Source organism: Melospiza georgiana, chromosome 25 (assembly GCF_028018845.1).
Source record: "Melospiza georgiana isolate bMelGeo1 chromosome 25, bMelGeo1.pri, whole genome shotgun sequence".
Classification (NCBI taxonomy): Eukaryota; Metazoa; Chordata; class Aves; order Passeriformes; family Passerellidae; genus Melospiza; species Melospiza georgiana.
The window spans coordinates 8,067,957-8,093,151 of NC_080454.1; positions in this window are offsets into that span (position 1 = coordinate 8,067,957).

The following is a 25,195-nucleotide window of genomic DNA, read 5'->3' on the forward strand; positions in this document are numbered from 1 at the left end:
GAGGGTGGCAGGAGGCGGCAGAGGGGACAAGGGGGTGACAAAGAGACAGAGGGTACAGCAGAGCCCTCCAGGAAGGGGAGAGAGGGGGCACCGGGAGGGCACAGGGGCCACCCCAGGAGGCTGTAAGTGCCCTGAGGTCCCTGACACCTTCCCTGTCCTCTCCCCAGGTCTCCCCTCCCCAGCTGCTGGAGGCTCTGGTGTCTGTGGTGGCCACCCTGGGCGAGGTGGTGGCCACTGTGACTGGGCCACGCCGGGGCGTGCGGCGCTGTGTGCCCCCAAAGTCCCTGCATGCAGCCCTGAAGATTTTCACCTCGAGCCTCTGTAAGACCCTGGAACACCCTGGTTTCACCTCTCAGAGTGATCCTGGTGTCCCCTCCCTGGGCCAGGCCCTGGCCACCCTTGGGGCCACCCCTGGGGCCACCTGGGCCGATGTGAGAGTCGCGGGCAGCACCTGGCGGGAGTTGGTGGCTGCACTTGGGAAGGGCTGGGACCAGGTGGCCAGGGAGGCCACCAAGCTCCGTGACACCTGTGAGAACGCAGCCCTTGCCTGGGCCAGGGACCAGCAGGACAAGGCCACCCGCAGGGGCACAGCTGGGGACAACCCTGCAGCCACAGCCCAGCAGCTGATGGTGGCCCTGGACAGGGATGAGGAGGCCTCAGTGGGGGCCACATGTGATGCCCAGGTGGCAATGGACACCAACGAGGCCTTGGGAGAGGCCGTGGTGGCCACCAGGCGGGCGAGGGCAGCCATCAGGAGGAGACATTGGGCAGAGGTGGCCCTGGAGCCGCTGCAGCGCTTGGTGGATGCGTGTGACAGAGCCACTGAGTTTATCAGTTACATGGAGTCCCAGCTCAGGGACATCGAGGCTGCCCTGGAGGGGACAAATGACGCATCCTCTGATGTTCCCAAGAACTTGGTGGCTGCGGTGGCCAAGTTTGAGCAGCTGTGGGAGGCCAGCACCCGCCTGTTCAAGCATCACCTGCTGGGGACACTTGGGGACGTCCACGATCTCCTCTTGAGTCCCTATGGTGGCCGCGGAGGCCGCGATGGCCCCGGCAGCCGTGCGGTGGCTGAGCGGTGCCAAAAAGCCATCAAGGACATCCCAAGGCTGCTTCAGGACAGTGACGTCACTGCCACAACATCATCGCGGCAGTGACGTCATTGGGGACATCGTTGTTGTCACCTGTCCCCTCCCCATGCAGTATCTGAGATAAATTTGGGGAATTTTCTGGGAATTTTCATTGAAATTGCCTCAAATCCTGATGGGATATCCTGTGGTGACATCTCTGGGGACTCAGGGACACTCGGGGGACACTCTGGGGACATTCAGGGACACTCAGGGACACTCAGGGACAGGGGACAGGGCTCAATGAGTCCCCTCAAGATCTTCCAGCTTTCTGCTGTGCCTGCAGCAGAGTTGGGATATAAATGACAATTTAATAATTGGCTTCTGCAATTCTGCATTGGTTATTGCAATCCTATAGTGGCTTCTGCACTTTTGTATTGCCTTTTGCACATTATTATTGATCACCTGCAGTTTGATACAGTATTTGATATTGATATTGATTATCGGTGATTCCTTGCAGCTGCAGGTTGGTTCAGTATAATCTTTCAGTTCATGTGTGCACAGTACAGCGTATTAATTAAATAATTATTATTCTCTATATAAAGCAGACTGGTCTGATCTGAACTCTGTGTCAGACACATCACTGACCCCATTGAGAGATGAGTGGTCAATAAATCCATCCCAACATTCCCTGAGGGGAGCACAGCCAGGGAGCTGCTTCAAGGCGCTGTCACTGAGATATTTCCCCTTGAAAACCCTGGGTGGGATGCAAATACACCCGAGCAGATGGCAAAATTAAAATTATAGCAAACCCTTGAGGAAGGGATACAAGAACTGAGAGAAGTGGCAGAATTGGAGGTACTCTTTGGGAGGGATGGACAGCATGGAAATGACCTCGACAAGGTCAGGTGCACACAGCAAATGTTGTGGGGTCTGGCAAATCTGGGGCCATCTCAATACACCACCCTCATTGCAATGATTGATGCTGACACCAACCGAGAGGCAGTGGGCTCTGTCACCAACCAGCTTAGAAATTGTGAAAAATGCATATTTTATGATCGGCTTTTTGCAAATAGTAAAATGAATATTATATGTGTTATGCTAGATCGTGGTGCTGTATTAATTTTCTTAAGTAGTGTGCTAAGTATAGTTTTAGGTTATAACATAATGTTTCAATAGAAACTATGCTACATAAGATACTTTTTTCAAAAGGGACGAATAAAGCACTCCCACTGAGATAACAGCCTCAGGATGCTGAAATCTTTCAGGGAAAAAGAATTTATTGCTCCCTTATCAGAAGAAACCAACTTCTTCCTGCCTCACTCAGCCCTGAAGTTAGGATTCAGAGAAAGAAGTTGACACTGACCCGACAGAATCCTTTGTTTGAGTGGAATTGTTGCATCATGTATGAGGTGAATGAATATGCAACAGGCTATTGCTTTTAAGGGTTAATCCTCTGTCAACATGTGCCCTTTTTGGGCTTATTTTTCCCAGCAAAAGGTACCCAGACTGTCTATAACCCTTTGTATTTATTTTCTTGTGTTCTACTAATACCAGTTGTCCAAATTTTATTACTCAAATTATATTACTATTTTTATAACCATTTTTATTACTATTAAACTTTTAAAATTTTAAAACCATGTTATTGGCTTTTTTTCATACAAATTATGAGAGTATGATCAACGGCCCGATGCAGGCTCATGTCTCTGCTGTGGTCAAGGAACTCAAAGAGGAGATGAGGGAGATGAGGGAGGAGGTGAGGAAGATCAATGCAGCACCCGTGCGAGTCACAGGCCCCAAAGTCAGAGCCCAACGTCCCCCAGCCAGACAGAGAGGGTGCACCCCACGGGCTGACCTGTGGTTCTGTCTGTGTGACCGTGGGGGAGACACGGGAAGGTGGGATGGGAAACCCACTTGTGTTGGGAAGGATGAAAGTTTGACAAGAAAGTCTCACAGGTGTGTGTGCTGGGCAGAAAGATTATTGAATGTGGAATCTGAAGAAGGAATGGAGATGGAAGCAAGTTTTGATATAGAAGAGAAGAATTGCTGAGCCACTCTTACTGGATAACCAAGGAGGCAAAGTATGTGTTCGATAGAAGGGGTTTTTATGGCTTAGAGCAAAGGACAAACCCACCCCAAACAAGATGTTTTTACCTAGCAGAAAGATTACACAGCCAAACAGGCCTGCCGATACTGCAAGTAGAAAAAAGGTCTCAGAATTTTCCACTGCAAGAAAGCAGAAAAGCAAATTTTTCTTTAACTGTAATGTACTAACTTTTAGTGACTGGAGAATAGTAACATGAATATGGTAATTATAGTAGTTATGATAAGCTATAGATAAAAGTTTGGGTATAGATTGATTCTACTGTATGAAGATGCTCAGCAAAGAAAATATCTAATGCATTGTAACCAAAATTAAAGGGTCTCAAGGCCTGCCTGCAGCTGGAGCTGACAGCTGTAGGCACAGGCTCTGTTACCCAAGACCCTGGAGTGCTGTAACACCTTGGATGTAATAAACCACATATTGAAGAGCCACATGGAGTCCCATATCCCTCATTTTGGCTCTTACGGTGGCGCCCAACATGTGGCACAATCAGTCAGAGCGTGAACGAAGGATGTGGGTCTCCAGGCCTGCCTGCAGCTGGAGTTGACAGCAGTCAGCACAGGCTCTGTCACCCACAGACCCTGGACTGCTGTAACACCTTGGATGTAGTACATTGCATTTTGAAGAGCTGCCTGGAGTTGTGCATCTTTCAATCTGACTCTTACAGTGGCACCCAACAGGAGGCACCATTAGTAAGAGGGATTGGTAAGAGCCAGAATGAGGGATGTGGGTGTCCAGGCCTGCCTGCAGCTGGAGCTCACACCTGCAGGCACAGGCTCGGTCACCCATGACCCTGGGCTGCTGTAATGTCTTGGATGCAATAAACTGCATTTTGAAGAGCTGTCTGGAGTCCCACATCCCTCATTTAGGCTCTTACAGTGGCGCCCAACGTGGGGCACCATTAGTACGAGCGTGAATGAGGGATGTGTGTCTCCAGGCCTGCCAGCTGCTGGAGCTGACAGCTGTATGCACAGGCTCCATCGTCCATGCCCTGGACTGCTGTAACACCTTGGATGTAATAAACTGCATTTTGAAGAGCTGCTTGGAGTCCTGCATCTTTCAATTTGACTCTTACAGTGGCGCCCAACGTGGGGCACAATTAGTAAGAGGGATTACTAAGAGCCTGAACGAGGCATGCGGGTCTGCAGGCCTGCCTGCAGCTGGAGCTTACAGCAGTCGGCACAGGCTCCGTCGTCCATGACCCTGGACTGCTGTAACACCTTGGATGTAATAAACTGCATTTTGAAGAGCTGCCTGGAGTCCTGCATCGTTCAGTCTGACTCTAATGGCGGCGCCCAACGTGGGGCACCATTAGTAAGAGGGATTAGTAAGAGCCTGAATGAGGGGTGTGGGTCTCCAGGCCTGCCTGCAGCTGGAGCTGACAGTTGTAGGCACAGGCTCTGCCACCCACAGACCCTGGACTGCTGTAACACCTTGGATGTAATACATTGCATATTGAAGAGGTCCTTGGGGTCTTGCATCTTTCAGTCTGACTCTTAAGGTGGCGCCCAACATGGGGCACCATTAGTAAGAGGGATTAGTGAAAGCCTGAATGAGGAATGTGGGTCTCCAGGCCTGCCTGCAGCTGGAGCACACACCTGCAGGCACAGGCTCTGTCACCCATGACCCTGGGCTGCTGTAATGTCTTGGATGTACTAAACTGCATTTTGAGGAGAGGCCTGGAGTCCCACATCTCTCATTTCAGCTCTTAAGTTGGCGCCCAACGTGGGGCACCATTAGTACGAGCGTGAATGAGGGATGTGTGTCTCCAGGCCTGCCAGCTGCTGGAGCTGACAGCTGTATGCACAGGCTCCATCGTCCATGCCCTGGACTGCTGTAACACCTTGGATGTAATAAACTGCATTTTGAAGAGCTGCTTGGAGTCCTGCACCTTTCAATTTGACTCTTACAGTGGCGCCCAACGTGGGGCACAATTAGTAAGAGGGATTACTAAGAGCCTGAACGAGGCATGCGGGTCTGCAGGCCTGCCTGCAGCTGGAGCTTACAGCAGTCGGCACAGGCTCTGCCACCCATGACCCTGGACTGCTGTAATATCTTGGATGTAATAAATTGCATTTTGAACAGCTGCCTGGAGGCATGCATCTTTCAATCTGACTCATATGGTGGCGCCCAATGTGAGGCACCATTACTGAGTGCCTGAATGAGGGATGCGGGTCTCCAGATGTGCCAGCAGCTGGAGCTGGCAGCTGTAGGCACAGGTTCTGTCGCCCATGACCCTGGACTGCTGTAGCGTCTTGGATGTAATAAATTGCATTTTGAAGAGCCGCCTGGAGTCCCACATCCCTCATTTAGGCTCTTGCACACCCTCATCCACATCTGAGACAGAAGGGTCCCCCTGGGAACTCTGAGAGCTAGAGACCTCCACCAAATCACATCAAACTTTTTCCAATGAACCAGCAGTGATCCCACGTCTATCGTGCAATCATCAAAATGTGCTTGGCCTTCCATGAGAGACCACGCCTCCCTAGAGAATGCCTCTGCAGGGTTGGAGAAAAACCCTTGCTCTCTGGAACACAGAAATTATCTTTCAAAATCACTCCAGGAAACGGAAACCCATTTCCACTCCATGAGACACTTCCAGGGGTCCAAACCCAGAGAATCCTCCATGAAACCCACAGGATTTGCCGTTATCACCAGAGCTGCAGGCAAAGTGCCAAAGGGCTCACAGTCACCACGCCAAAACAGGGACGGGGAGTAAAACGATATGACCTCACCCATGGCTGTTCCACACACGGCGGCCACCAGATGTCGCTACAGGACAGGAAATAACACGATGTGGACACGCAGCTCTCCCAAGTGAAAAAAGGGCACTTTTAATTTCTGACTCCAGAAAGGAAATCAGTGGCTTATTCATCATCATTTTGCCTCACTCGATGAAGTTTTGACCAATTTAGAGCTTTAGAGACCCCATGTTTTAACCCACATTCCATGAGGCTTTGGTATCATTTTAATTTTGCCATCTGCTCGGGTGTATTTGCATCCCACCCAGCGTTTTCAAAGGGAAATATCTCAGTGACAGCGCCTTGAAGCAGCTCCCTGGCTGTGCTCCCCTCAGGGAACGTTGGGATGGATTTATTGATCACGCGTTTGTCAATGGGGTCAGTGATGTGTCTGACACAGAGTTTGATCAGCCCAGTCTGATTTCTATAGAGGATATTAATGAATTAATTAATTAATAGTGGTATGGTGCACACATGAACTGGTAGATTATATTGCACCAACCAGCAGCCGCAAGGTGTCACTGATAATCAATATCAGCATCAAATACCATATCAAATTGCTGGTGATCAATACAATGTGCAAAATGGAATACAAAAGTGCAAAAGGCAATTATTAAATTGTCATTTACGAACTGGCTCTGCTGCAGGCACAGTGCAAACCTGGAAGCTCTTGAGGCGACTCATTCACCCCTGTGCCCTGTCCCTGAGTGTCCCTGAGTGCCCTCAGAGTGTTTCTGAGGATCTCTGAGTGTCCCCAGAGTTTCCCTGAGTGTCCCCTGAGTATCCCTGACTGTCCCATGGTGTCCCCAGGGACGTCATTCCCAGCAGGATTTGGGACAGTATTATTGAAAATTCCCCAGATTTATCTCAAACACTGCACGGGGAGGGCACAGGTGACGGCAGCGATATCTCCGATGATGTCACTGCCCCTACGTGAAACTTTCCTGCAGCAGCCTTGGGATGTCCTTGATGGCTTTTTGGCACCGCTCGGTCACCACACTGCTGCCAGGGCCACCAGGCCCACTGCAACCACCACAGAGACTCAAGAGGATGTTGTCAGTGTCCCCAAGTGTCCCCAGCAGGTGATCCTTGGCCAGGCGGGTGCTGGCCTCCCACAGCCACTCAAACTTGGCCACTTTGGCCATCAAGGCCTGGAGGACATCAGGGGACGCCTCGTTTGTCCCCTTCAGGATGGCCTCGATGTCCCTGAGCCGCCACTCCACGTTCCAGTAGAACAAGGTGGCCTTGTCACAGGCGGCCATCAAGTGATGCATCAGCCCCAGGGCCACCACTGCCCAATGTGCTCTCCTGGTGGCCACCACAGCCTCTCCCATGGCCTCATTGGTGGCTGCCGCCACCTGGGCATTGTGCGTGGCCATTTCCAAGGTCACCTCCTCTTTGTCCAGGGCCACCATCAGCAGCTGCTCTGTGACCACCTTCTCACGGATCTTGGTGGCCTCCCTGGCCAGCCAGTCCCAACTGTCCACGAGCCTGGCCACCAACTCCTGCCATGCCTTGGCCGCGGCTCTCACATTGGCCAGGGTGGCCAATGGGGGTGGCCCAGAGGGTGGCCAGGGCCCTTCGCAGGGTGGGGACAGTGGAGTGGCCCAGGGAGGTGACACCGCCATGGTCCAGGATTGAACGGAGGCTCCGGGTGAATCTCCTCAGGTCCTCATGCAGGGAGCTTGGTGATTCATGTAGGCCCTTGTCCCTGTGTGGCCAAGGCAGGGTGGCCACCACCTCGTCCAGGATGGCCACCACGGCCACCAGCACTTGCAGCTGTGGAGGGGACACCTGAGGAGGGGACAGGAGAGGTGTCAGGCACCTGGTGGCACTTACGGCCTCCTGGGGTCGCCCGCTGCCCCCAAGAGGTCCCTTTTGTCTCCTCCGTCCTTTTGTCAACCTCTTGTTCCCTCTGCCACACCCTGCCCCTCTCCTCATAGCCACTCCCACTCCCTGCCCCCAATGCTGTCCCCTCTGCCACACCCACCAACCCCCGTGTCCCCCCTATACCCCATTGCCCCCTCCTGCTCCCCAGTGTTTCCTCTGTCCCGTTCTCCCCCCCGCCCCCACCATCGCACCTCTTGGAGCTCCATGCTCACCGGGGACATCTTGGGGACACCTTGGGGACACTCTTGGGGTCGAAGGAGCCTTGGGAGGTCCTCGGCGGCTCTTTGGCACCGCTCGGCCACACCACAGGCACTGGGGCTGACAGGTTCAACATAGATATAGAACTTGAAGATGTAGTCAAGTGTCCCCCGCAGGTGATCCTTGGTCAGGCAGGCGTTGGCCTCCCACAGACGCTTGGCCTCGGCCACCTTGGCCACCAAGTCCTCGGGGACATCTGGAGACTCCTCATTTGTCCCTTCCAGGGCAGCCTTGATGTCCCCAACCCTGCGCTGCAGCTCCTGGGCGAATGCGGTGGCTTCGTCACACGCAGCCACCAAGCGCTCCAGAAGCTACAGAGCGGCCTCCAGCCGCTCTCTCGCCATGGTGGCTGTTGTTGCCTCGCTGGCAGCCACCCTGGCCTCTCTCCTCATGCCCGGCCACCACCTCGGCCCCCTCCTCCGCACCCAGGGCCTGACCCAGCTCCACCATGTTTTCCTGAGCTGTCCCATCATGGGCAGCCTTGTCCTGGAGCTCGCTGGCCCGGGCAGTGGGGGTGGCCACTGTGTTGGCCAACTCAGTGGCCACCTCCCTGCAGGCATTGTGGAGGTTGGTGGCCTTCCTGGCCATCTGGGCCCAGCTGTACACAAGCACAACCATGGACTCCTACCACTTCCAGGCTGCCATTGTCACACGGAACCAGGTGGTCCCTGGGGTGCTCCTGTAGGCAGCCAGGGCCTGGCTAAAGGACGTGGGAGGTTCACCCTCAGAGGAGTTATTGCAGTGCCACCAGGTGTCATCAGTGGCACACAGGGTGCCGTGGAATTCCACGGTGATGCCCACCAGTTCACTGTACAGGCACCTTGGGGACTCGAGCAGCATCAGCATCTCCTCATCCTCCCTGGGCAGGGTGTCCAGCAGCTCACCTAGGGTGGCCACCATGGTAACCTGTGGCTGCAGCAGGGCTGGGGACAGCTGGGGAGGGGACAGGGGAGGTGTCAGGGACCTGGTGGCACTTAGGGCCTCCTGGGGTGGGCCCTGTCCCTTCCTGTGGTCCTCTTTGTCCCCTCCCTGGAGGGCTATAATGTCCCCTCTGTCTCTTTGTCACCTCCCTGACCCCTCTTCCACAACCTGCCACCTCCTGTTGCCCCCCCTTCTTCACCTTTGGGTCACCTCTCCCCTTCCTCCTATGCCCTTCTGTACCCTTTGCGACCCCCTGTCCCTCCCACCACCCTAGTGTCCCCCCATCCCCCACTGTCTTTTATCACCCCGCCCATGTCCCCTCCATCTCCCACTGCGTCCTTTCCCCCCCTCCCCCCGTGTCCCCTCTGTCCCTCCCCCCACAACCACTCCAGGATTGTCGCACCTCGAGGGGCACCATGGCAGCTGGGGACACTCCGAGGACACTCTGGGGACACTCCAGGGACACTCCGCGGACACTCCAGGTGACAAACACACCCAGGTGACAGTTGGGGATACGCAGGAATGTGGTGCGGCCAGGTGGAGGAAGCAGGCAGAGGTGATGTCATTTCCCTGCCCGCCGTGGGGCCAGGTCAGAATCCCCAATGTCCCCCCCGATGTCCCCAATGGGACCCCAATGTCGCCTAAGGGTCCCCAACATGGCTCAAGTGTCCTCTGATGTCCTGTTGGGGACACTGTGGGGACACTGGGGACATCGTGGTGACCCAAAATGGGACAGGGGACGTCAGGTTGGCCCCGGTGTCCCCACGGGAAGGACACGGGGTTATCCCCAGTGAAGGTTATGGGGGTGTCCCCAAGGTCCCCAACAGGACCCCAGTGAGTCCCTGGTGTCCCCAGCTGGACATCAGGGGGACACTTGAGCCTTGTGGGGGACATCTGGGCAACACCAGGGCCATGTGGGGACACTCAGGGGACATCGGGGTCCCTTTGGGGACATTCGGGGGACATTTGGGGACCCTGCTCAGGCATCAAAGGTGGGGGGGCAAGGGGGACAGTGACGTCACCTCTTCCTGCTTCCTCCATCACTCCGTGCCACATTCCCGTGTGTCCCCAACTGTCACCTGGGTGTGTTTGTCACATGGAGTGTCCCCAGAGTGTCCCCAAGGTGTCCCCAGAGTGTCCCCAAGGTGTCCCCAATGGCCATGGAGCCCCACAAGGTTCGACAATCCCGGCATGGGGGGACACGGGGGTGACAGAGGGGACAGGAGGGTGGCAGGAAGGGGAGAGGTGGCAGAGGGGTTCAGGGGACCAAGGATGGCAGACGGGTTCTGACCGACTGAATTTGTGCTGCTCCATCGGGGCCATCGGGGCCATCGCTGCTGAAGCAGCCCCAGCGCCAGCGCTGCAGCATCCTCGACAGGAACGCTCCTGCTCGGCCCGGGGCCCCCTTGCTTTGGGCCTTTCTTTTTCTGATAATAAATGCTGAAATCAATTTAGTACTGAGAGCCTGCTCTCGTTTTTAACACCACAAAATTCAGGATTCCTGGTGCAGATAAAATTCAGGATTCCTGGGGCACACAATTTCAGGATTCCCGGGACACACAAAGTTCAGCATTCCCAAGGCACAGGAAATTAGGGATTTCCAGAGCAGATGAAGTTCCAAATTCCCGGGACGCACAGAATTCAGGATTCCCAGGGCACAATAAATTCATGATTCCAGGGGCACAAGAAATTCAGGATTCCCAGGGCAAACGAATTTGAGGATTCCCAAGGCACACGAGCGGACGGTGATCGGTCCCTCAGGGCTGAGCTCCAGCGGTGCCAGTGAATTCTCTCTGCAGGGACAGCCTGGCCGCCCTCCTCCGATGCCAAAGAGCGACAGAGAGAGGCTGCCCCCAACCCCTACCCCCCATTCTCCCGCTATCTCTGTGCCCCCCTCCCAGAGAAACTCCCAAAAACCAGAAGAGTTTTTGTAAATGTTTCTAACCGTTATTAAACATTTACAATTTTCAAAGAGTGAACTTTGTTTTTCACACCTGGCTATGGTTTGGGGGCCATCCCCGCCTTCTCAAGCACTCAGCCATCAGCGCCTCTCAGCAACTCCTTGGGAAAAAAATGCACAAGAAACAAGGAAAGAACAGAAAAAACCCAACCCCCAACAAGGGCTGGTGGCGGCTGCGGTTTTTGGGGGTTCCAGCGACCCCTGGGTAGGGGTCAGTGCTCAGCAGCGAGGGGGCCCCCAAACCACAACCGGGTGTGAGAAACAAAGCTCACTCTTTGAAAACTGTAAATGTTTAATAAGGGCTATAAAAGTAGTCTAGCAGTTGGCCAAAGAACTCACCCCTAACTTAACCCATTCTTCTCCAGATCTGGTTCCACTGCTGGGCTACAAACACATTCCTGAGTTTACTACTTCCAAAGCACTTAATGTTCTTTCCTTCAGCTCTTTTGCAGTTTAGAAAGCAGTGGTTTTACCGCATCCTGTACTGCAGCAGCTACATGGGCTGCTTTTTGTCTCTCTGTACTTTTATGTTGTGGTACTGTAATACCACGAAGAAACAGGAGACATCCAAGTGTTATCATCTCTTGGTTTTCCTGACTTTTCCCTAATCAGTTCTTTACCCTTGTAGTACTCACAGAACAAATAATAATTTCCTGGCACTGAACCCAAAATATCCATTTCTTGTGGTTCCTGACATGTAGTATTTAAACCTTGAGCAATCATAAATGCCTGAGCTCCTACAGGATTTCTAGGGATTTTTTATTTTTCACAAAAGTTTTCTGTGATCACCCCATCTTGATTAGTGCACCAATTTGACCAGGCCTTACTTAAGTTGCCATAAATTTCAGCTCTGGTCCAATTTCCAAATTCTTCCATTGGGTCTAAGGGAATTCCAATCAAACAGGTGTGAAATGGATCCGAAGGTGTAGCTGTGATAAGCAGAAAGGTTCTTGCCCTGTTCTGTTATCCCATGTAACCCACGTGTTAGCTCGCTGCCCTATATTGTATACTCCCTGCGTTTCCCTAATCCCTGCACTGAGCAACATTGTCAATATTTGCCAGACTGCTGCCATTGTTGTCGCTGTGATCGATCACACCTGCGCTTTGCCCAAATTGCTTTAGCCCGCTCCCACTCAGAATCTCTAAAGTGATGGATTTGTGGCATTGCTATTCCTACTCCATAGTCAGTAGCTGTTATCTTGCTCTCTAGTACAATTTGGTTTACTACAGCAATTAAAGCAATGTTAAACTGCACCCACAGTAACAATGTTTGCTCATAAACTTCTATCAAAGATACATCCTGGTGAAAACTCTGATATCCTCCTGAGTTACGCCCTAATAATTTACCTAATGGTACTCTCGGGGTAATAGTGTTTAGTATGTGAAAGCAGTTATTGCATATCAGGTTAATAGGTCTAAATTTTTTGCTTTTTCCCTCAAACCACTGCCAAATTATGTTCTTGACGAACTTGTTGCCAAGTTTTTAACTTACTCTTTATACAATGAATCTTAAGCCATGGCTTACATGCACAACCAAGCAGATAACAAGGATTTTCTATGTGATTTACAACTTGTGATGGAAGTGAAGGTAAAAGAAGTCTGTGTATATCTAACCCATGTGTATGAAGCCTATGTGGAGCTGCCAGTACTCTCTCAGCATACTCCAGCAAACTTGGTAGACATTCCCACTGTTGTTCAGCTGTCAGGTGTTGAAGAATCGGATTCAGGGCTGTCTGGAATCGGTGCTTTTGCCGATTCTCCGCCTCTGGGCACAGCATGGGTTGGTGACGATGGTTTCAGATAGGGCTTCACCCACTTGGCTGGAATCCAATGAATGCCTTTATCTGTAAGTAAACACACAGAACCTCTTCTTCTTAATTTTACTGTAGCTGGTCCTTCCCACACCCCTGTTTCTGGATTTTTGAATATGACCTGAATGCCGTCAGGCAATTTCTCACTTGGATTATGTGTGAGGGCATGATGCACAAGAATAGGTGGATCTTCCTATCTCCCATTTTTCTAAGGTAATTAAGCACAAAAATGGCTTTAGCTGGTTTTTTCCTCGGGATAACCCTGTAGTTCCCCCCTTTTGTTTTTGTAGCATGCCCTTGAAAGTCCGATGGGCACGCTCAATAATTGCCTGACTATTGGAAAAAAGGCTCCCAATATTACCAGTTAGATTGTGCCTGGGCCGGTCTGACCCTCGCTGCTGGGCCAAAGGCAGCAACTGCGGTGTATCACCCCAGAGATACCTTGGCTTGCTGGTGGTAGCAGCTGGGCACTGAACAAGTCCAGGCTTGTAAGGAACCTCGTTTTACCTCAGGAGGAGAACTTCAGGCGATGGTGAAGAGAAAAAGGAGATGGATTCTGCTGGAGGGTTTAATGTCTAGAGGTTAATTCCATGGTTACAGAGGTCTGAACGTGAGGAACTGCTCCAACAGAACCCGGCCGCATGGTCTGATCACCCTTTTAAGCTCAGGGATAGGGGGAGGGGAGGTACAGGTGAGCCATCAACCAGGTGAGAGGGGCAGGGTCTCAGGGGAAGATGACACCCAGAAAGGCCAATGACCTCTGGGCATAGGGGCATCCTTTGAACTTGACCAACCACACGACGCCTTGCTGGAATGTTAAGTCTGATTGACAGGACTCACTCAGCATGGGGGCAAGGGGGAAGGGATAGACGTATAGGCACACCTGGGAAAGTGACCTGGAAGGCCAAAATTATAGCACACCACAACATATCCCCCTAGTTTTGTTTAAAAAGAAGAGGACTGTGTTTGTGGTGCAGAATGATTGTCAAACCATGGTTGGTAAATCAGTTCTTCCTCTAAAGGAGGGTCAGTGTTTTCCACTGAGGCTTCCAGGTCATCCATTGGAGCACTGAGGGCTTCCAAATGGTAGACCTCAGGAGGGGGAGATGAGCTTGATATTAACTTGAGGACCATGCGTTTGATTAGTCCAAAAACAATGCTAAAAACTACAATAACTATAACTAAAATAAACAGCACTAAAAACACAGTTTTCAGAATAAATCCCAACCAGCCCGAGAGTCCCCAGCCATTGAACAGTCCATTCAGCCAGTTGTCAGTTTCTCTGTTGATGTCCGAGAGCCTTTGTCAAGAAAGTCCATATGTGGTTTGGGCTGAGGCACTATGCAGGAGATCACAGGTGGGATGATCACGAGTAGGACGAGAAGCAGGCTCGGTCTCATGGTGTCTCGAGGCTACACACGAACAGTGGGATCTAAACTGGCACAAAAACTTGAAACAAATATATATTATAAACTATTCCAGATAGGAGGCTTAAATGGAATTTCCTCCAGAGAACGCGTGCGGCGTTTTCTTCTCCAGGCAGCATGAGCAACCTGGGGTGCTTCTGTAGATTTCTCTGAGACCTTGGGAACATAGGGCTTTACCCATTTGGAAGGAACCCACCTTAAACCAGAGGGGGTGGACACACAGGCATATCCACGTCCCCAAGTAACTAATTTGTAGGGTCCCACCATTTTCCAAGTCTCAGGGTCCTTTACTAAAACCGGAGGTTTTTCTTTCATTAACCTATGATTGCTCCCCCCAAAGTGACGTAGGATGGGTGGGTTCAGGCTGTCAAAAGAACAATTCAGAAAATTGATTGTAAATAGCACCCTGGATAACCGGATGTGGGGAGGTTCCACCTTCAGAACCTGTTGTTGCTGGTCCAGGACCCTTTTAATATCACGGTGAGTTCTTTCTACAATGGCTTGACCTGTAGGGGAGTAGGGGATGCCAGTTTTGTGCTCTACTCCCCATTGCTGCAGGAAGCTCCCGAATTCCTTGGATTTGTAAGCAGGCCCATTATCAGTTTTCAGCTCCTTGGGGATGCCCATGAAAGAAAAAGCCTGTAAGAGGTGCTTAATAGAATCAATAGATGATTCTCCTGTGTGGGCAGAAGCATAGACCGCTCCAGAAAAGGTATCTACACTAACATGAACATATTTCTGCCGTCCAAAAGACTGTATGTGTGTTACATCTGTTTGCCACAGTTCACAACTGTTCAGTCCCCTTGGGTTTGCTCCCGTACTCACTGTAGGGAGTGCATGTTGTTGGCAATTTGGGCACGTGGCCACAATCGCTTTGGCCTGTTCTCGAGTGATGTTAAACTGACGAACCAGGCCAGGCGCATTTTGGTGGAAAAGCTGGTGGCTGATTTTTGCCTGTTCAAAAACATTTGGGAGAGTGGCCATCACTGCAGGTGCAGCAAGAGCATCTGCCCTTCTGTTGCCTTCAGCGATAAACCCTGGCAAGTCAGTGTGTGACCTGACATGCATCACATAAAATGGTTGCTCTCGGTGAGTGACTAACTTTACCAGTTTTGAGAGCAATTCGAAAAGTGTGATGTTAGACACATCTTGCAGTATTGCTTGATCTGCCCTGGATACTACTCCTGCCACGTATGCAGAGTCTGTAATCAGATTAAATGGTTCTGAGAACCTTTCAAAGGCCCTAACAACTGCAGCCAATTCAGCAACCTGAGGTGAACCTTCCACCTCAGCAATGTCTCTCTCCCACTGCTGGGTTTGAGGATCTTTCCAAGTCATAACAGACTTGTGGGACCTCCCGGATGCATCTGTGAAGACAGTTAGAGCCCTTTTTAAAGGTCTCCTACTTAGAGCACTTCTCAGTTTTAAGGTAAATTGAACATCTTGTTCGAACAATTTGTGAGCAGGCCGCGCTACCGAAATTTGTCCTGAGTAGGAATCCAGAGCAAACTGCAACATTTCATTTTCTTGAAACAATTGTTCCAGTATTTTCATAGTATTTTGACCTGATTTTAACTTAACTGGAATGTGAATGCACTTAAAATCACATCCTGCTAACTCCCTGATCCAGGTCCTTGCTTTCCGGATCAGTTCTGCTACCAGCTCCTGAGGCTTTGTCAGTCTCTTGGACCTTTTGTGACTGAGGAAAACCCATTCTATGATCAAGAGAGGGTCCCTCTGGTCCCGGTCCTTTTTTGGTGTGTTCTTTGCCTTAGGTGTTTGTTTTTCCTCCCACTGGAAAATAATTCCATGGAGGTGTGGCAACTTACCTAGGATGATAAATTTGAATGGCAGGTCAGGCTGACATCGGTTGGCCTGTCTTGTGGACATTGCAATCTGAACCTTTTCTAGAGCTTTCCGTGCCTCTGGGGTAACAGACCTAGGAGAACCTGGGTCTTCTCCCCCTTTCAATAAATTGAAAAGAGGGGCAAGGTCTTCATTAGTCAGACCAAGCCATGGTCTTACACAATTCAAAGACCCACACAACTTGTGGACATCCGCAAGGGTCTTGATCTTTGGATTGATTTCTAATTTTTGAGGAACAATGGTCCTATTTCCAATTTCTAAGCCCAAATACTTCCAAGGTGGCATCTTTTGAATTTTCTTTTCCTGGAGCTCGAACCCTGCAACAATCAATGCATCGATCGTTAGGTCAAGCGCATGTGTGAGTAAATCATCATTGGGGGCACACACAAGGATATCATCCATATAATGATAGATAATGGCCTTCTCTGCGGCTGCACGTACTGGGGAAAGCAGGGAAGAGACATACCACTGGCAGATAGCTGGAGATACCTTTAATCCCTGAGGAAGAACGGTCCAATGGTACCTTTTCATAGGGGATTCCATATTAATAGAAGGAACTGAGAATGCAAAACGCGGTGCATCGTCAGGGTGCAAGGGGATTTGGAAAAAACAATCTTTAATATCAATAACAGCTAATTTCCAATCTTGGGGAAGCATTGTTGGGGATGGCATGCCAGGTTGGGGAGAACCCATATCTTCAATTACATTATTAATTTGTCGGAGGTCGCAGAGGAGCCGCCATCTCTTTTTGTCAGCTTTTTGGATGACAAACACTGGAGAGTTCCATGGGGACATGGTCTCCACAATGTGGCCCTTTTTTAGTTGCTCTTCCACTAGTTCTTCAAGCACCTTTATTTTTTGTTTACTGAGCGGCCACTGTTTCACCTGAACTGGTTTGTCTGTTATCCACTTCAGTTTTTGGGTGGGGCGCTGTTGTTCAATGACTGCTGTACAAATATGCTGTGGAGAGTCTGGAATATCAATTGTGACACCCCACTGGGCCATTAAATCTCTCCCTAACAAAGGTTCTGAATAATCCAACACAAATGGACGGATATTTGCCAATTGTCCATTTCGTCCCTCAAATTGAATAATGCTTTTAGATTGTCTTGCCAATTGCAGGCCTCCTACACCTTGAAGGTGACCAGCAGCATTTTGCAAAGGCCAATGTGCAGGCCAGTCTTGTACTGGAATCACTGTGCAGTCTGCACCTGTGTCTACAAGCATCTCAATGCGTTTAGACTCCCCACCCCCACTGACATTACACCATAATTTGGGTTTGTCTTTTCCAATAACTTGGACCTGGGCGACTGTGGGCCCTTGTTTTTTGATATTTTCAGGTAAAGATGGCACAGGGATAGCTTGTGCAACAATTTGTCCCTTGGGAAGAAACAGGGGTGGGTGGAAACAATGCAGGCTGAGAACAAATTGCTCAGGATCTGATGTTGTCATTCCCGGAGCAATTTCGATCTCTTGTGGTGTGTGTTTGGTGTCCCCAATGACGATGTACTTACAACAAATCCGGTTCCAAGTACCTTTCTGTTCAGGATTTACAGACACAAAATGCCAATCAGTGTCCTCCAGATGGAGTGACTCAGTCAGCTGCAACCTGTAAGGTTCATTGACAGAAGACGTGGTTAACACAGGATCACTTAAATCATACACAGTCTTTGAAGCACCTGCTTCACTTACACAAACATTAATATTATTGCGCGCTTGATTTGTTTTGCTACCCTTATTCCCTTGGCCTGCTCTTTTTGTGTCTGTGCGCCTGGCAGGCGGGCGCTTTCTTTTCAGTTTTTTTGTTGTTGTTGACCCCCAGGGAGGGCTTGTAGTTCTCCTCCCCTGCCATTTCTAAATTCGTCAAATTCCCTTTTCAGGGGGCACTGGTTACTCCAGTGCCCTAGGTTGTTACAAAGCAGGCATGGTTTTGTGGGCTCAACCATTGCTGGTCTCCGCTGCTGCCCAGGGTACTGCTGTGCTGAGGGAAAAGGCGCAGGGCTGGCAACGGTGACACGCTGAGGTGGTCTTGGCAGCAGCCTTGGTCTGGTATCTTCAGCCACACTCATCAGAGGCACTTTCCTGTTACAGACTAGGAGCATGTCTTTTAACGTTGGAGGCGGTTCTATAGGAAGGCTCAGGATTGCCGCTTGACACTGTTCATTAGCATTTGTAAATGCCATTTCCTCTAAAATTGCTTCCCTAGCATTCTCTTTTTTAACTTGTATTTCAATAGCTCTAGTTAACCTTTCTACAAATTTCAAAAAAGGCTCTGATGGTAGCTGTTTAATTTTACTATAGGGCTCAAGAGGCCCCTCAGGTTGTAGAGAAAAGAATGCTTTTTCAGCTGCTTCTTTTACTTTCTTATGTGTTTCTGCAGGAATTGCAGTAGCTTGGATTGAGGGAGAAGACCATTGGCCCTCACCACAGAGGTGCTCAATGGTGATAGGGTTACCATTGTTGTCTTTGGCTGTGATTGGATCAGCATGCAAGCCTGGGAGAGCATCATTCAGCATTTGTTTCCATGCTATTTCCCATAATTTGAATTCCGTGGAGGTCATGAGACAGGAAAAAAGCTGTTTTAAATCATGTGGAATCACTACAGTCCTACTCAGTTCAGAATTTAAAAGGCCACGGAAATATGGACTGTGTGGACCATATTCTTTATGAGATTTACAGATCTCTTTAATCAATTGTCGTCCAAAAGAACTCCAATTAGCAGTTGGAGCTGCTCCCCTCTGAGCTGCAGGCTGAAAGGTAACAGGAGCCAGTGACAACATGGGACTATGCATTGAATCTGCTGTTCCCTGCTCTGTATCCCTTGAATTGGAAGCATTGGGATCACAGCTACAGGTTTGGGGAATGGCAGTGGGTGTGTCCCCACCGAGGGAACCCGGGGAGGGGGCGGAGACGCAATGGGTACAGGGGGTGGGGACAGGGGGCCAGCAAGGGGCGGGGAAACCGTGGGAACAGGGGGCGGGGTCAGGGGGCAGGCAGGGGGCGGGGACACTGTGGGAACAAGGGGCGGGGTCAAGAGGCTGGCAGGAGGCGGAGACACCTGGTGACATCACGTCAGCAGATGCCCCCTGGGAGGAGTAGAGGGGTGGAGCTGAGGGTATTGCAGGAAAGGGAGGGGGAGGGGGGAAGGTGTCACGAGTAACAGGAGGAGAGGGGGATGGGGCTGGAGTTTCGGGATGCTTAAGAGGATTTTGGGAAGAAGAAGACCAGGTTTGGGAAGATGCCACGTGGCATCCACCATCTTGTGGACCCCCTAGGGACTGGGGGCCATTTTGGACATCACTGCTCTCTGGAAAGCTGACACGTGCTGTGGGTTTCAGAGGAGGGGACACAGGGGATTGGGAAAGGTTCCACGCAGCCTGGCCAGGGCCTTGTGGACAGGGCAACTCAGGCATTTCAACAGACTCTAGGAGTCGACTTCCCAATGAGTTTGATCTATTTAAAATACTAAGTTTTGGGGAAAGAGGTTTAGGGGTTTTAGAGCTAGGAGAGGGAGAAACAGGGAGAGCAGAGGTACATGGCTTTACATTTGGCTTTTTCTCCATTTCTTTTTGTTTGAGCAATGCTGTTCGAATTTGTAAACTCCAAAACACAAATTTAGCTGAGGGTGCATTGCCAGATTGCCCTAAGGTTATCAATTCATTCCCAACTTTATCCCAGAATTGAATATTGTGGATTTCTTCAGGGGAGATTTGTGGGAAGTGGAGGAAAAGCCATCTTACAAACTGTTTCAATTTTCCCTTTGAGAACTTCACATTACCACTGTCTAAAATGCTAACAATATTATAAAACACTCCTTTTTGTACAATGCTGAGTTTCAAACCCATGTTAGATGTAAAAAAGCAAAGTACTAAATCCCGCCTGACCAAAAACAAAGCTAAAATCAGCTACCGATTTCTAAAAAAACCACAGATGGAAAGCGATAACGAGCCGACAAAAGCTTCACAATGCAGCTGTATATACGGCTTTTAAAATTCCTGGGCAGTAGCAGCAGGGCACACGCCCTGCCGAGCCGAGGTGGAAACAAAGCCTCCCCCGCCGTGGAATGCAGCCCCCCCGCGGAGCAGAGAGAGCAGCTACGCCATGTGGCAAGCCGAAACCGGGGCCCCCCGCGCCGCGTGTGCAGAGAACCCCACCTTCCCCCACAGAGAGAGAGAAAGAGAGAGGGATCCCCCGACCACGTGGAGAGCCCGAGCCTGCAGAGCCGAGAGGAAGGGCAGAGTGCTCCCCCACTCCGGCGCGAATTTCAAAAGAGAGTAACACATGCAGCAGAAAGCTAATAGCTAGAACGCAATAAATTCCCGTCTGTGGGGCTGCGCAGCCAAAAATGCAAATGCAAAAAGGAACAGAACTCACGGCAGAGTCTGTTTTTGAGCTCCTGCCCTACTGAGAGCAGAGATACTCACCCGAAATGGAAGCTGTAGCTGGCTGGGTACAGGCAGGTCTCTTCACCGGAACAGGACCTCTCTGTGGGCGAGAGAGGCTCCCCTGTCCTCCATCTGGAAAATCTGCTCACCAGGAAGGAGCTGGGCTTTCCAGAGGCGCCGAACAGTCCACGAAACTTCTTCTGGGAATATTCCCAAAGTCTCTAGCTGAGGGCGATGCAACCAAAGCCCCTTTCAGCTGGATGCACAGCTGCTAGAAGGTTCTTCGAGGTGCTGCAGGTCCGTCTCGGGCTGCAGAGTCGCTTTGCCCACCCAGGGACGCCAAATATTGGAAAGAAGGCTCCCAATATTACCAGTTAGATTGTGCCTGGGCCGGTCTGACCCTCGCTGCTGGGCCAAAGGCAACAACTGCGGTGTATCACCCCAGAGATACCTTGGCTTGCTGGTGGTTGCAGCTGGGCACTGAACAAGTCCAGGCTTGTTAGGAACCCCGTTTACCTCAGGACGAATGGCTTCAACCGATGGTGAAGAGAAAAAGGAGAGGATTCTGCTGGAGGGTTTAATGTCCAGAGGTTTATTCCATGGTTACAGAGGTCTGAACGTGGGCAACTGCTCCAACAGAACCACGACCGCATGCTCTGATCACCTTTTTAAGCTCAGGGACAGGGGGAGGGGAGGTACAGGTGAGCCATCAACCAGGTGAGAGGGGCAGGGTCTCAGGGGAAGGTGACACCCAGACAGGCCAATGACCTCTGGGCATAGGGGCATCCTTTGAACTTGACCAACCACATGACGCCTTGCTGGAATGTTAATTCTGATTGACAGGACTCACTCAGCATGGGGGCAAGGGGGAAGGGAGAGAGGTATAGGCACACTTGGGGAAATGACCTGGAAGGCCAAAATGGGACATTACAGCACACCACAACACTCTAAGTGATGACTCTATGATAGTATCTGGGGCAAAGGGGGATCCAATGAGGTTCCAGTCATAAAAAATGTAGAAATGAGCATGGGAAATAGAAAACACAGGGGTAATATATTATTAGCAACAGGAGCAGACTTCAACCTGCTGGGGCGGGACATGATGGTTGCTCTGGGAGTGGGGTTATCTGTGGAAAAAGCACAACTCAAAGCGAGGCTTTATAGCTTCACTGCTCCAGACCAAGAGGAGATAGACCCGAGGGTGTAGTATGTTCCAGGGGAGGCTGGGAGACTGGACATGGAACCCATCCGGGTTGAAATCGAAAGACCAGAAGGATCAAACAATATCCCCTCTCCATGGAAGGGAGGAGAGATTTGAAACCAGTGATTGATGAATTAATAAAGAAAGGAACACTGGAGCCTTGTATGTCAAGGAACAACACCCCCAGTCTGGAAGTGAGGAAACCTGATGGCACCTTTAGGCTGGTGCAAGATTTACGGGCTGTGAACCAGAGGACTAAGACCTTGTTCCCCACCATTTCGCCTTACACATTGCTGAATAATCTCTCTCCCAAGGACATTTGGTACAGTGTAATTGACTTAAAGGACGCTTTCTGGACCTGCCCTCTCACCGAGGACAGTCACGATTATTTTGCATTTCAGAGGGAAGACCTGGAGACGAACAGAAAGCAGCAGCTCAGGTGGACTTCATTGCCTCAGGGCTTTGTGGAGTCTCCAAACCTATTTGGACAGGCACTGAAACAGGTTTTAAGCCATTTTGTACCAACCGGAGGGACAAAGCTTCTACAGTATGTGGATGATTTGTTGGTCGCAGGCCAGGGGGAGGGGGAGGTAAGGGCAAGCACGATCGTGCTTTTGAACTTTTTGGAGGAAAGGGGGTTGAAAGTTTCAAAGTCAAAGTTGTAGTTTACAGAGCCTGAGGTCAGGTACTTAGGACATTGGCTAACCAAGGGCAAAAAGAAACCACCCAGAAAGGGTGGCAGGAAGTATTGCTTTGCCATCTCCACAGACAAAAAGAGAGGTCTGTCAGCTTTTGGGGTTGTTGGGATATTGCAGGCAGTGGATTGAGAGTTACAGTGAAAAGGTGAAATTTCTTTATGAGAAACTCACCACAGATCGTATCAAATGGACACAAAAAGATGATGAAGAATTCAGGGGCATCAAAGAAGCTCTCACAGCAGCACCAGTGCTGAGCTTCCCTGATGTGAGTAAACCCTTTCAGTTGTTTGTGGACGGTAGCAATCACATGGCACACGGGGTGTTAACGCAAGACTGGGCAGGGGTCAGGAAACCTGTGGGTTACTTGTCTCAGCTTTTGGACCGGGTCAGCAGGGGTTGGCCCACATACTTGCAAGCGATTGTGGCGAGGGCTTTGCTGGTGGAGGAGGCGAAATTGATGACCTTCGGGGCACCTCTGGTGGTGTTTGCACCACAAAACATGCTGGGCATACTGCAGCAGATCGCGGATAAGTGGGTCACTGACACAAGATTGTTAAAATACAAAGCCATTTTGATTCACTCACAGGACTTGGAGTTGCGAACAGCAACTGCACAGAACCCGGAACGGTTCCTGTTTGGGGAGGCTGCGGAAAGGCTGGTTCACAACTGCGTGGAGGTAGTCAAATTGCAGACCAAAATTAGGGAAGATTTGGAGGAAGAAGAATTGGACGAGGGAGAGAAATGGTTTGTGGATGGCTCTAGCAGGGTAGTAGAAGGGAAAAGAAAATTGGGCTACACAGTCATGGATGGGAAAATAGGAAAGGTGATAGAAGCAGGTCGCCTGAATACGAGCTGGTCTGCACAAGCATGTAAACTTTATGCAGTTTTAGGGGCATTGAAGGGACTGAAAGGGAAAAAGGGGATGATTTTCACAGATTCAAGGTATGCCTTTGGGGTGGTTCACACGTTTGGGAAAATTTGGGAAGAAAGGGGACTTATCAACACAAGAGGAAATGGACTGATGCACAGGGAATTGATCCAGCAAATCTTAGGAGCTCTAAGGTGGCCAGAGGAAATTGCGGTGGTCCATGTAAAGGGACATCAGACAGGGATTCAGTTCCGGACCCGGTGAAACAACGTGGCAGACCAGGAGGCCAAAACCGCAGCGTTGATGGTGGTAAGTACCCTGGAAATTGAAGGGGTAGAGACCCCTGATGATCCCCCTCAGCTCTCCCAAAAAGAGATCGAATGTTATGAAGATATTGGAGCAAACTTGAAGGAAGGTAAGTGGAAGCTACCCAGTGGGAGGGAGTTGGTTTCCAGAGGTTTTACCAGATTTTGCGGAAATTGCACCAGAAAACGCAGTGTGAGGCACAAGCCTCGGCAGAGCAATTTCTGAAATTTTTTGGGTGCAAGGGAATTTATGAATTGGCAAGACAAGAGGTATAATGGTGTTTGATTTGCCAAGAGGTAAACAAATCAAGGGCCAGAAAGGCTGCCCTGGGGAGTCGTCCCATTGCGTACTGGCCATTTGAAAGAATTCAGGTTGATTTTACAGAATTACCTGAGGTGGGAAGGTTCAAATTTGTTTTGGTGATTGTAGATAAATTGACTCATTGGGTGGAAGCCTTCCCCAGCTCAAGCGCAACAGCTCAAACTGAGGCCAGGAAATCGTTAGAGGAAATTGTACCCTGATATGGGGTAGTGAACTGCATTTTGATTCGGATCAGGGAACTCATTTCACATCAAAGGATATTAAGCAGATGGCTGATGCACTGGGCATCCGGTGGGAGTACCACACTCCGTGGCACCCCCAGAGTTCAGGACAGGTGAAAAGAATGAATCAAACTTTAAGAACACAATGATCTAAATTGATTTTGGAAACAAAATGTCCTGGCTGAAGTGTCTGCCTTTGGCACTGCTTAATATCCAAACCATGCCTCACTCAGAGACGGGGGTCCCACCATTTGAAATGTTATATGGGATGCCACATAGACATGGAATGCCAGTGGGACACCCCAAGTTTGAGGATGGTCAGATTCAACCATATGTGGTTGCAATCAACAGGAATTTACAGGAACTTTGGAAGCAGGGAATAGTGGCACAGAGTGTTCCTCTGGGGTTTGCTATTCACAGGATCCAACCTGGGGACAAGGTGTTTGTCAAAGTGTGAAAAGAGGCGCCACTCTCCCCTCGATGGGAAGGCCCTTTTCTTGTGCTCCTAACAACAGACACGGCCATTCAGACAGCAGAGAAAGGCTGGATGCACTCATCTAGAGTGAAAAAGGTCGAACAACAGGAGGAAGAATCCAAGTGGAAGATTACTTCTTCCCCTGGCGACCTGAGGATCAAACTCCAGCGTCCTCATAAATGACTGACGGTGAGCAGATAAGTTGTATACTGTCAGATGGTGCATGTTATCCGCTTGTGCACTTTAAGTGTGAATATTGTCAAGGAGTTTTTGTCATTAATTGTAGAAGGGGGCAGAGGCCAAAAGGACTGTGTACTCAGTGTTTGGAGGAGGAGCTTGAATTGACTGACCGTATCCTGACCTTGGCCACCAATTTGGGAATCATTGAATTAGACTCTGAGGAGTGGTTTCGAGTCTTTCAAAACGGCGTGCATGGAAAGCCTAGATCTCAGGCAGAAATCTTGGATGTGGAGTGCCGGAAATCCATCAGGGTCCCGTGCAGTTCTGATGCAATCAGAGTGTCGCGGTGGGGCGCCTTTAAGACAAGGCATGCGGCTAGGTCCGAGAACTTCTTCCCTGAAGAATTCTCCTGCTGCAAAGATGGTCTTCCTTGCCGGTGGTGGCACCCCAGGGGGCGGAGGCAAAGGCAGAGGAGCATGCCTGGTGGGAATTTTG